This window comes from Centroberyx affinis, unplaced genomic scaffold (genome assembly GCF_046629955.1).
Source record: "Centroberyx affinis isolate AG114_WGS23_722 - 3 ecotype Tasmania unplaced genomic scaffold, CSIRO-AGI_Caff_v1 ptg000935l_1, whole genome shotgun sequence".
Taxonomy (NCBI): Eukaryota; Metazoa; Chordata; class Actinopteri; order Beryciformes; family Berycidae; genus Centroberyx; species Centroberyx affinis.
Genome location: NW_027279512.1, coordinates 19,153 through 28,435, shown reverse-complemented (window position 1 = coordinate 28,435; position 9,283 = coordinate 19,153).

Sequence of the window (9,283 nt, the reverse complement as noted above, 5' to 3'; positions counted from 1 at the left end):
TACTACAGGACAGCATGGTGGCTCGGTGGTTAGCACTGTTGCCTCACAGCAAGAAGTTCAAACCCCGGTCCGTCCCAGGTCCTTTCTGTGTGGAGTTCACATGTTCTCCACGTGTTTGTGTGGGTTTCTGCCTGGTGCACCGGTTTAAAATGTTCAGTTTTATCACACAACACAATGCCACAGATGTCGCAAGTTTTGAGGGAGCGTGCAGTTGGCATGCTGACTGCAGGAATGTCCACCAGAGCTGTTGCCCGTGAACTGAATGTTCATTTCACACCATAAGCCGTCTTCAATGTCGTTTCCGAGAATTTGGCAGCACATCCAACCGGCCTCACAACCGCAGACCACGTGTAACCACGCCAGCCCAGGACCTCCACATCCGGTTTCTTCACCTGTGAGATCATCTGAGACTGCACATTTTAGAGCGGCCTTTTATTGTGACCAGCCCAAGGCACACCTGTGCAATAATCATGCTGTTTAATCAGCATCTTGATATGCCAAACCTGTCAGGTGGATGGATTATCTTGGCAAAGGAGAAGTGCTCACTAAGATATTAAGATGTTATATTTGACCACGAGACCGGCCCGGCCGGGGCCCGAGAAATGGAGGGGAAATTCCTACCCGGCCCGGCCCGGTCTCGGGTTCGGGCCGAGAATCAAACCTCTGATTTGGAGTCTTTTTGGAGTCAGCATCTAGCAGACAGTAGAGGAATTGCAGCTGTCAGCCACTTATTGGCTTTAAAATTCATCCGTGGTTTTGGCCGCTTGGTTTGAACACCTCATCAGTGATGGTCTTAGATTGCCACCCAGTGGTTGTTTTTCATATTGATAGTGCATCGATATGAAAACTGGAAACTTGCTTGTTTCAATGGCAACATAAGCTGCTGTTCAGCCATTGTCACTTAACTTTCTTCTTGCGTTTAAGTCTTGGAAAAATAAATTCATGATACTTTGCATTAGTTAATTTGTGGTTTGTTTTGGGGTTGTTCAGTGTCATTTGAGGTAGTTTGTGGTATGCTTTGAGGTTGTTTTGGGTCCCCAGAGTCAGTGTCAGATCCTCTGAGACATTGCGATTAGTGTTAAGGAGGTTTGTTATGTACAATTAAATTATCCAGTGATAAATATAATAAAGATGAAAGTCACGGTCAGGTTGAAATTTATTTAAGTCAAGTTAAAGCTGAAATTGGGCATTTTCAGAATATTTCTAAACATTTAAAACCCCAAATATTTGTAAAATACAACACTGAAAAAGAACAACATTATAAACACACTCAACACCTATTTTGTAGAATTTTAAATGTGGTATTATGTGGTAGTATGCAGTAGTATGCAGTAGTATGCAGTAGTATGCAGTATTATGCAGTATTATGCAGTATTATGTGGTATTATGCGATAGTGTGCAGTAGTATGCAGTAGTATGCGGTATTATGCGGTATTGTGTTGTGTAGCATGGTATGCGGTAGTATGCGGTTGTATAGTTGTATGCGGTAGTATGCTGTGTTTAGTAGGACCTCTATCTGCTGTATCTTATTTACTGTATTGTAGATCACGTTCTCTTCCCAGAGGCCCAAAACCAAACATAAACAAAGCTCCCCATGCTAAACCCTCTACCTTGAAGGAAGACCCAGCATATCGGGAAAAAAGAAATAAAATAAAATGATTTCAAATTCATTAGGAATTCATTAGGAGGCAATGCATCCTGGGTGATGGTTCCCCATCTAGAGTTTGTGATAAGATGAACAAGTAATGCAGATATCCTAATCTGATCTGCATGTTATCAATTGAATATATTTAATAACGTGTATAATTTGTCAATGCATACATATATCTATTTTTCACGTCATATATACCCTAGAAATCCACCTTTATTTTCTTCATATTTGAATCATTTGTATATATTGCATATACTTTACTTTTATAATTATTAACTTATTTCTTATTTCATATATTGCATATTTTGATATATTTTCATATTGTACATATTTTTCATTTGTTTCTTCTTTGTCTTATTATCTTCAACTGCTGTTATTTTGCACTTGCTCTTATACATGCTATAATTGATCTTCATACTGTCCACGTAATACATTCTAGTGTTGACATTGTCTGTTGCATTATTTTCAAATAAACCCTCTCCTATAGATAGATAGATAGATAGATAGATAGATAGATAGATAGATAGATAGATAGATAGATAGATAAGGTAAAGGTTGACCCACCAGATGTGATGTGATGACTTGTTCCTTCTCAGTCAGATGTTCCAGTTTAGTCCAGCTTGGCTTGGAAGACTGGAAACCACCAACAGCAAACTGGAAACCAGCAGCAAAAGACTGGAAACCAGCAGTGTGATGTTACACTTAAAAACCAGTTCAGTTCCTTACAGACTCACTTCTTGAGTTTTAACTTAATAAACCTCAAGAAATTGTTCCTGGGGGAAAACAGAATATGATGAAAAAACTGAAATCAATTTAATATTCCCGCCAGGTCCAGACTGGTGAATAGAACAGTTCCAGGTTAGACCAGATCCAGACCAGATCCAGACTGGAACTTCAGTTTTGTCCCAGCCAGGCTAAACTCTAACCTAGACTAACTGTCCTGGAGGCGACACTGCTGCTGTGCAAGATGAAACCTTCTCTCTCTCCCTCTCTCTCTCTCTCTTTCTCTCTTGCTCTCTCTCTCTGTCTCCCTTGCTCTCTCTCTCTCTTCTCTCTATTTCTCCCCTCTCTCTCTCTCTCTTGCTCTCTCTCTCTTCTCTCTATTTCTCCCTCTCTCTCTCTCTCTCTCTCTCTCTCTCTCTCTCTCTCTCACACACTCTCTGTCGCTCTACCCTCCCACTGTATCTACTCTCTCCTTTTCCACATTCTATCTGTTTTTCTCTCGATCACTCCCTTTCTTCCAATTCTATGTGCTACAGCACTTCTATTTTCTGTCCTGTCCTATCCTTTTGTGTTCTGTCCTGTTCTGTCCTTTTCTGTTCTGTTGTCCTGTCCTGTCCTGTCCTGTCCTGTCCTGTCCTGTCCTGTCCTGTCCTGTCCTGTCCTGTCCTGTCCTGTTCTGTTCTGTTCTGTCCTGTTCTTCCAGTCTGTGAACACACTGAAACACGTCAGATCTGTTGAACCTGTTGATGGGTTTCATTTATTGAAAACAGCAGCTGAAGGTCTGTGTTGACCGTCTGCTCCACTAGAGGGAGCCATTACCTTACTTTTGTCTCTATGCAACATGCTTATACAAGCTACATGCTAACATGCTAACAGAATGCCTTCAGGTCAGAGAAACAGTATCACTATACGAGAGAGAACCAGTTAGCCTGACAGAGAACCAGAGAACCAGTTAGTCTGATAGAGAACCAGAGAACTAGTTAGCCTGATAGAGAACCAGAGAACCAGTTAGTCTGATAGAGAACCAGTTAGCCTGACAGAGAACCAGAGAACCAGTTAGTCTGATAGAGAACCAGAAAACCAGTTAGTTTGACAGAGAACCATCTAGCCTGATTGTTAGAGCCATTTTGGTTGCCTACAGAATTTTTTTTTTTTTTCATTGAATTATTATTTCAAAATTCATGTTGACGAAACAAATGAATATGTTGACAACTTAATGCTTACTGTTGTATTATTTGTAGATAGAAGTCTGCCCCCTGCTGCTCATTCTTATGTATTGCGCCTGCAGTATAGACCGGATGGGACGTGTGTATCTATTTAGGCAGGACAAAGTGGGAACAGGTGGGCTTATTTCAGACGGGAAAGTGGTAAAGTCTTTTGACCTGTTTTCCGCTTGCTTTTTGTTTGGTCATGTTTGTTTTATTTATTGATGTTTTCAACACGTATGTGGAGACGGAAAATAAATACGTCTCTTGCAACAAGTTTGGAACTGCATTGGCAAAGTTTTTGAAGGCAAGAAGAGTCAGAAACATACAACTTCCCGTTTTGCCACGACACTGATAGAGAACCAGTTAGTTTGATAGAGAACCAGTTAGTCTGATAGAGAACCAGTTAGCCTGATAGAGAACCAGTTAGTTTGATAGAGAACCAGTTAGTCTGATAGAGAACCAGTTAGTCTGATAGAGAACCAGTTAGCCTGATAGAGAACCAGTTAGTTTGATAGAGAACCAGTTAGCCTGACAGAGAACCAGTTAGTTTGATAGAGAGCCAGTTAGTCTGACAGAGGACCAGTTAGTCTGATAGAGAACCAGTTAGTCTGACAGAGAACCAGTTAGTTTGATAGAGAACCAGTTAGTCTGATAGAGGACCAGTTAGCCTGACAGAGAACCAGTTAGTCTGATAGAGGACCAGTTAGCCTGACAGAGAACCAGTTAGTTTGATAGAGAGCCAGTTAGTCTGATAGATAACCAGTTAGCCTGATAGAGAACCAGTTAGTCTGATAGAGAACCAGTTAGTCTGATAGAGAACCAGTTAGTTTGATAGAGAACCAGTTAGCCTGATAGAGAACCAGTTAGTTTGATAGAGAACCAGTTAGTCTGATAGAGAACCAGTTAGCCTGATAGAGAACCAGTTAGTTTGATAGAGAACCAGTTAGTCTGATAGAGAACCAGTTAGTTTGATAGAGAACCAGTTAGTCTGATAGAGAACCAGTTAGTTTGATAGAGAACCAGTTAGTCTGATAGAGAACCTGATTAAAATAAAGGACAATTTTCTCCGTGTTCAAGGTTCTAAATATTTGTTTATGGTTCAAGATGGTTTGAGATAATTCTAGATGGTTGTGTAATGTTCTAGATGGTTCTCTGTTTGTTCCGGGTTCATATCTGATCTAATGTCAAACTAGATGGTTGTGTATGCTCCCAGATTGGTTTCTTAATGCCGACTGATTGATTTACAGGTGCTTCTAGATGGTTCTATATAGTTCTGGATGTTTGTGTATGGCTCCAGATAATTCTAAGTGGTTCTAGATGGTTCTTAATGTCTGTGTATGGTTTGAGATGGTTCTAGGTGGTTCTTTCTGTTTGTTACAGGTTCTGATGTGATGCCAGACTAGATGGTTCTAGATGGTTGTGTATGTTTCCAAGATGTTCTAGGTGATTCTAGATGGTTATTGATGTCTGTGTATGGTTCTTGCAGGTTTTCATTCATCCCAAAATCTACAGCAGCTGATTACACTTCAGAACCAGGTAGGAGGAACCAACCAGTGGAACCAGCTGCTCTGCTGTTTGGTTGGAATGAAATCCTGCATGGCTCAGGGTTTCTGGCCCAGTTCTAGATGGCTGTGTATGGTTGATGATTATTCTAGCTGGTTCTAGATGGTTGTGTATGGTTATAGGTGGTTCCTGTGGTTTTAGGTGGTTCTGGGTGGGTCTAGATGGTTATGGATTTTTCTAGATGATTATGTGTGGCTACAAGACAGTCCTAGATGGTTCTAGGTAGTCCTAAATGATTGTAGATGGTTGTGTATGGTTCCGGATTGGTCTAGATGGTTCTAGGGGGTTGTATATGGTTCCATATTGCTCTAATGTTGTTCTAGTGAGTTTTTAAATACATTTGCATAAGAACCCGTACTTAGCGCTGTTGATCAATGGGTTCCAAACTAGTTCTACGTTTCCTTATCAGGCGATTCTGCGATTATGCATTCTTCCTGTTGGACTGCAGGCTGCAAAGCAAAATAAACATTCTACTAGGTGGTTCTAGATGGTTCTTCATTCTGATCTGGACTGAAGTCAGACTGTAAGGTTTTAGATGGTTGTGTAGTGTTCTGGATAGTTCTAGGTGGTTCCAGAAGGTTTTCTATAGTTCCAGAAGGCTCTAGGTTTGACATGGTTCTAGATGTTTGTGTATGGTTTGAGGGTGTTCTGGGTGCAGATGCTGTGGTTCTAGGTAATTTAGAGGGTTTTAGGTGGTTGTGTCTTGTTCCAGATTGTCCAAGGTGGTTCTAGATGCTATTAGGACGTTTCAGATGGCTCTAGGTGGTTGTGTATGGTTCTAGAGGGTTCAGATAGTTTTAGGTGGTTCTAGATGTTTGTGTAAGGCCCTAGATAGTGGTTAGTGGTTCTACATGGACATGTCTGCCGGCAGATTGTTCTAGATGGTTCTAGGTAGTTCTAAATGGTCCTCCAGATTATTATAGGTTGTTCTATGTTGTTCTAGATAGTTTTACGTGGTTCTATGTAGTCCTACATGGTTCTAGATGTTTGTGTTTTTGGTTATTGACCATTCTAGGTAATTTTAGGTTGTTCTAGATGGTTCTAGGAGAGAAGAAAAGTGAAGAGGAAAGCAGGAGAGAACTTGTGGTAAAAGTGATTTATTCTAAATTAGCTTCAGTCCTCAGAAATACTGAACTCTGTGTGTGTGTGTGTGTGTGTGTGTGTGTGTGTGTGTGTGTGAGAGAGAGTGCATGTGTGTGTGTGTGTGGACAGCTGCAGTCTTATTTATCTTGGAAAAGATTCTGGCAGTTTCCAAGAATATTTCCACAGAGAGAGAGAGAGAGAGGGAGAGCGGAAGAGAGAGAGAGAGAGAGAGAGAGAGAGAGAGACAGAGAGAGAGAGAGAGACACAGAGAGAGACACAGAGAGAGAGAGAGACACAGAGAGAGAGACAGAGGAAGAAACAAAGAAAAGTTTTCAGGCTGAAACTTGACCTTTCACTGCAGCCTAACACACACACAGGTCATGTTACTTCAGCAGTTTGTTTTGCTTCTCAGAAGCAGAGAGGAGAAGAGGAGAGGAGAGGAGGAGGGGAGGAAAGGAGAGGACAGGAGAGGAGAGGAGGAGGAGAGGAGAGGAGAGGAGGAGAGGAAAGGAGAAGAGAGGAGAGGATGAGAGAGGAGAGGATAGGAGGAGAGGAAAGGAGAAGAGAGGAGGAGAGGAGAGGAGGAGAGAGGAGAGGAAAGGAGAAGAGAGGAGAGGAGAGGAGGAGAGGAAAGGAGAAGAGAGGAGAGGAGAGGAGGAAAGGAGAAGAGAGGAGAGGATGAGAGAGGAGAGGAAAGGAGAAGAGAGGAGAGGAGAGGAAAGGAGAAGAGAGGAGAGGATGAGAGAGGAGAGAGGAGAGGAGAGGAGAGGAAAGGAGAAGAGAGGAGAGGAGAGGATTAGAGAGGAGAGGAGGAGAGAGGAGAGGAAAGGAGAAGAGAGGAGAGGAAAGGAGAAGAGAGGAGGAGGAGAGAGGAGAGGAGGAGAGGAGGAGAGAGGAGAGGAAATGAGAAGAGAGGAGGAGGAGAGAGGAGAGGAGAGGAGGAGAGAGGAGAGGAGAGGAGGAGAGAGGAGGAGGAGAGAGGAGAGGAGAGAGAGGCGGTTGGAGGTCTGAAAGAGAAAGCGAATACATAAAGTGTTCAATTGTGTTGGAATGTGTGTTTACTGTGTCTGGTTTTAGTGTGTGTGTGTGTGTGTGTGTGTGTGTGTGTGTGTGTGTGTGTGTGTGTGTGTGTGTGTGTGTGTGTGTGTGTGTGTGTGTGTGTGTGTGTGTGTGTGTGTAATTACCTCAGTGTTCCAGTGATAAGGAGATTTTCCTGCCAACTATTAGAAGCCCTTACGTCAGACAGAAACACACACACACACACACACACACACACACACACACACACTGAATACACACACACACACACACACACACACACACACACACACACACACACACACACACTAAATACACACACACACACACACACACACACTAAATACACACACACACACAGAGCCAGGTTGGCCAGGCTGGATGGCTGAAGACGTGAGAACAAAGAGAAAACAGGAGGGAGAGATGGAGGAAAGGAGGGAAGGTAGGAAGGAAAGGAGGAAGGGAAAAAGAAAGGAGAGACGGATAGAGGGTGGCAAAGGAAAGATGGAAGGAAGACAAAAGAAAGACGTAAAGGAAAGAAAGATGGAGTGAAAGAAGGAAGGATTGAAGAAAGAAGTGAGTGAAGAAAAGAATCTAGGAAGGATGGAATGAAGAAAAAAAAGAAGAAAGAATGGAGTGAAGGAAGGAAAGAAGGAAGAATAGAGTGAAGGAAGGAAAGAAAGAAGGATGGAATGAAGGAAGGAAAGAAAGAAGGATGAGTGAAGGAAGAATGGAGTGAAGGAAGGAAAGAAAGAAGGGTGGAATGAAGGAAGGAAAGAAGGAAGAATGGAGTGAAGGAAGGAAAGAAAGAAGGATGGAGTGAAGGAAGGAGAGAAGGAAGAATGGAGTGAAGGAAGGAAAGAAAGAAGGATGGAATGAAGGGAGGAAAGAAGGAAGGATGGAGTGAAGGAAGGAAAGAAAGAAGGATGGAGTGAAGGAAGGAGAGAAGGAAGAATGGAGTGAAGGAAGGAAAGAAAGAAGGATGGAATGAAGGAAGGAAAGAAAGAAGGATGAGTGAAGGAAGAATGGAGTGAAGGAAGGAAAGAAAGAAGGATGGAGTGAAGGAAGGAAAGAAAGAAGGGTGGAATGAAGGAAGGAAAGAAGGAAGAATGGAGTGAAGGAAGGAAAGAAGGAAGGATGGAGTGAAGGAAGAACAAACTGCTGACTCAGCTCTCTGCATGTTGATGTGAGTCAGAAAACCCAGAGATTCTAGATTCACATGTAGTTTGATCTGAGGGTGTGTGTGTGTGTGTGTGTGTGTGTGTGTGTGTGTGTGTGTGTGTGTGTGTGTGTGTGTGTGTGTGTGTGTTGGCTGTAGCTCAGCTCTATCATGGGAAGCTCCTCCAACATCTGACAACCATTACTGCTATCTGGAATCACACACACACACACACACACACACACACACACACACACACACACAGAGCCTGGATTGGCTGCAGTTGCAGTTAGCAGCGTCATCGACAGCTTTAATGGACCAATAACATCACAGTTAACACAACCAGCCAGTAAGAGTCAGAGGTCACATGGAGAAAACCAATCAGTCAGCCAGGCAAACCTTTCAGGCTGAACGTCCTCAACTGGCTCCTCTCAGTGTGGACGAGAAACCTCATGTCACCCTGAGGAGAAACCTCATGTCACTGAGGAGAAACCTCATGTCACCCTGAGGAGAAACCTCATGTCACTGAGGAGAAACCTCATGTCACTGAGGAGAAACCTCATGTCACCCTGAGGAGAAACCTCATGTCACTGAGGAGAAACCTCATGTCACCCTGAGGAGAAACCTCATGTCACTGAGGAGAAACCTCAGGTCACCCTGAGGAGAAACCTCATGTCACTGAGGAGAAACCTCATGTCACCCTGAGGAGAAACCTCATGTCACTGAGGAGAAACCTCATGTCACCCTGAGGAGAAACCTCATGTCACTGAGGAGAAACCTCAGGTCACCCTGAGGAGAAACCTCATGTCACTGAGGAGAAACCTCATGTCACTGAGGAGAAACCTCAGGTCACCCTGA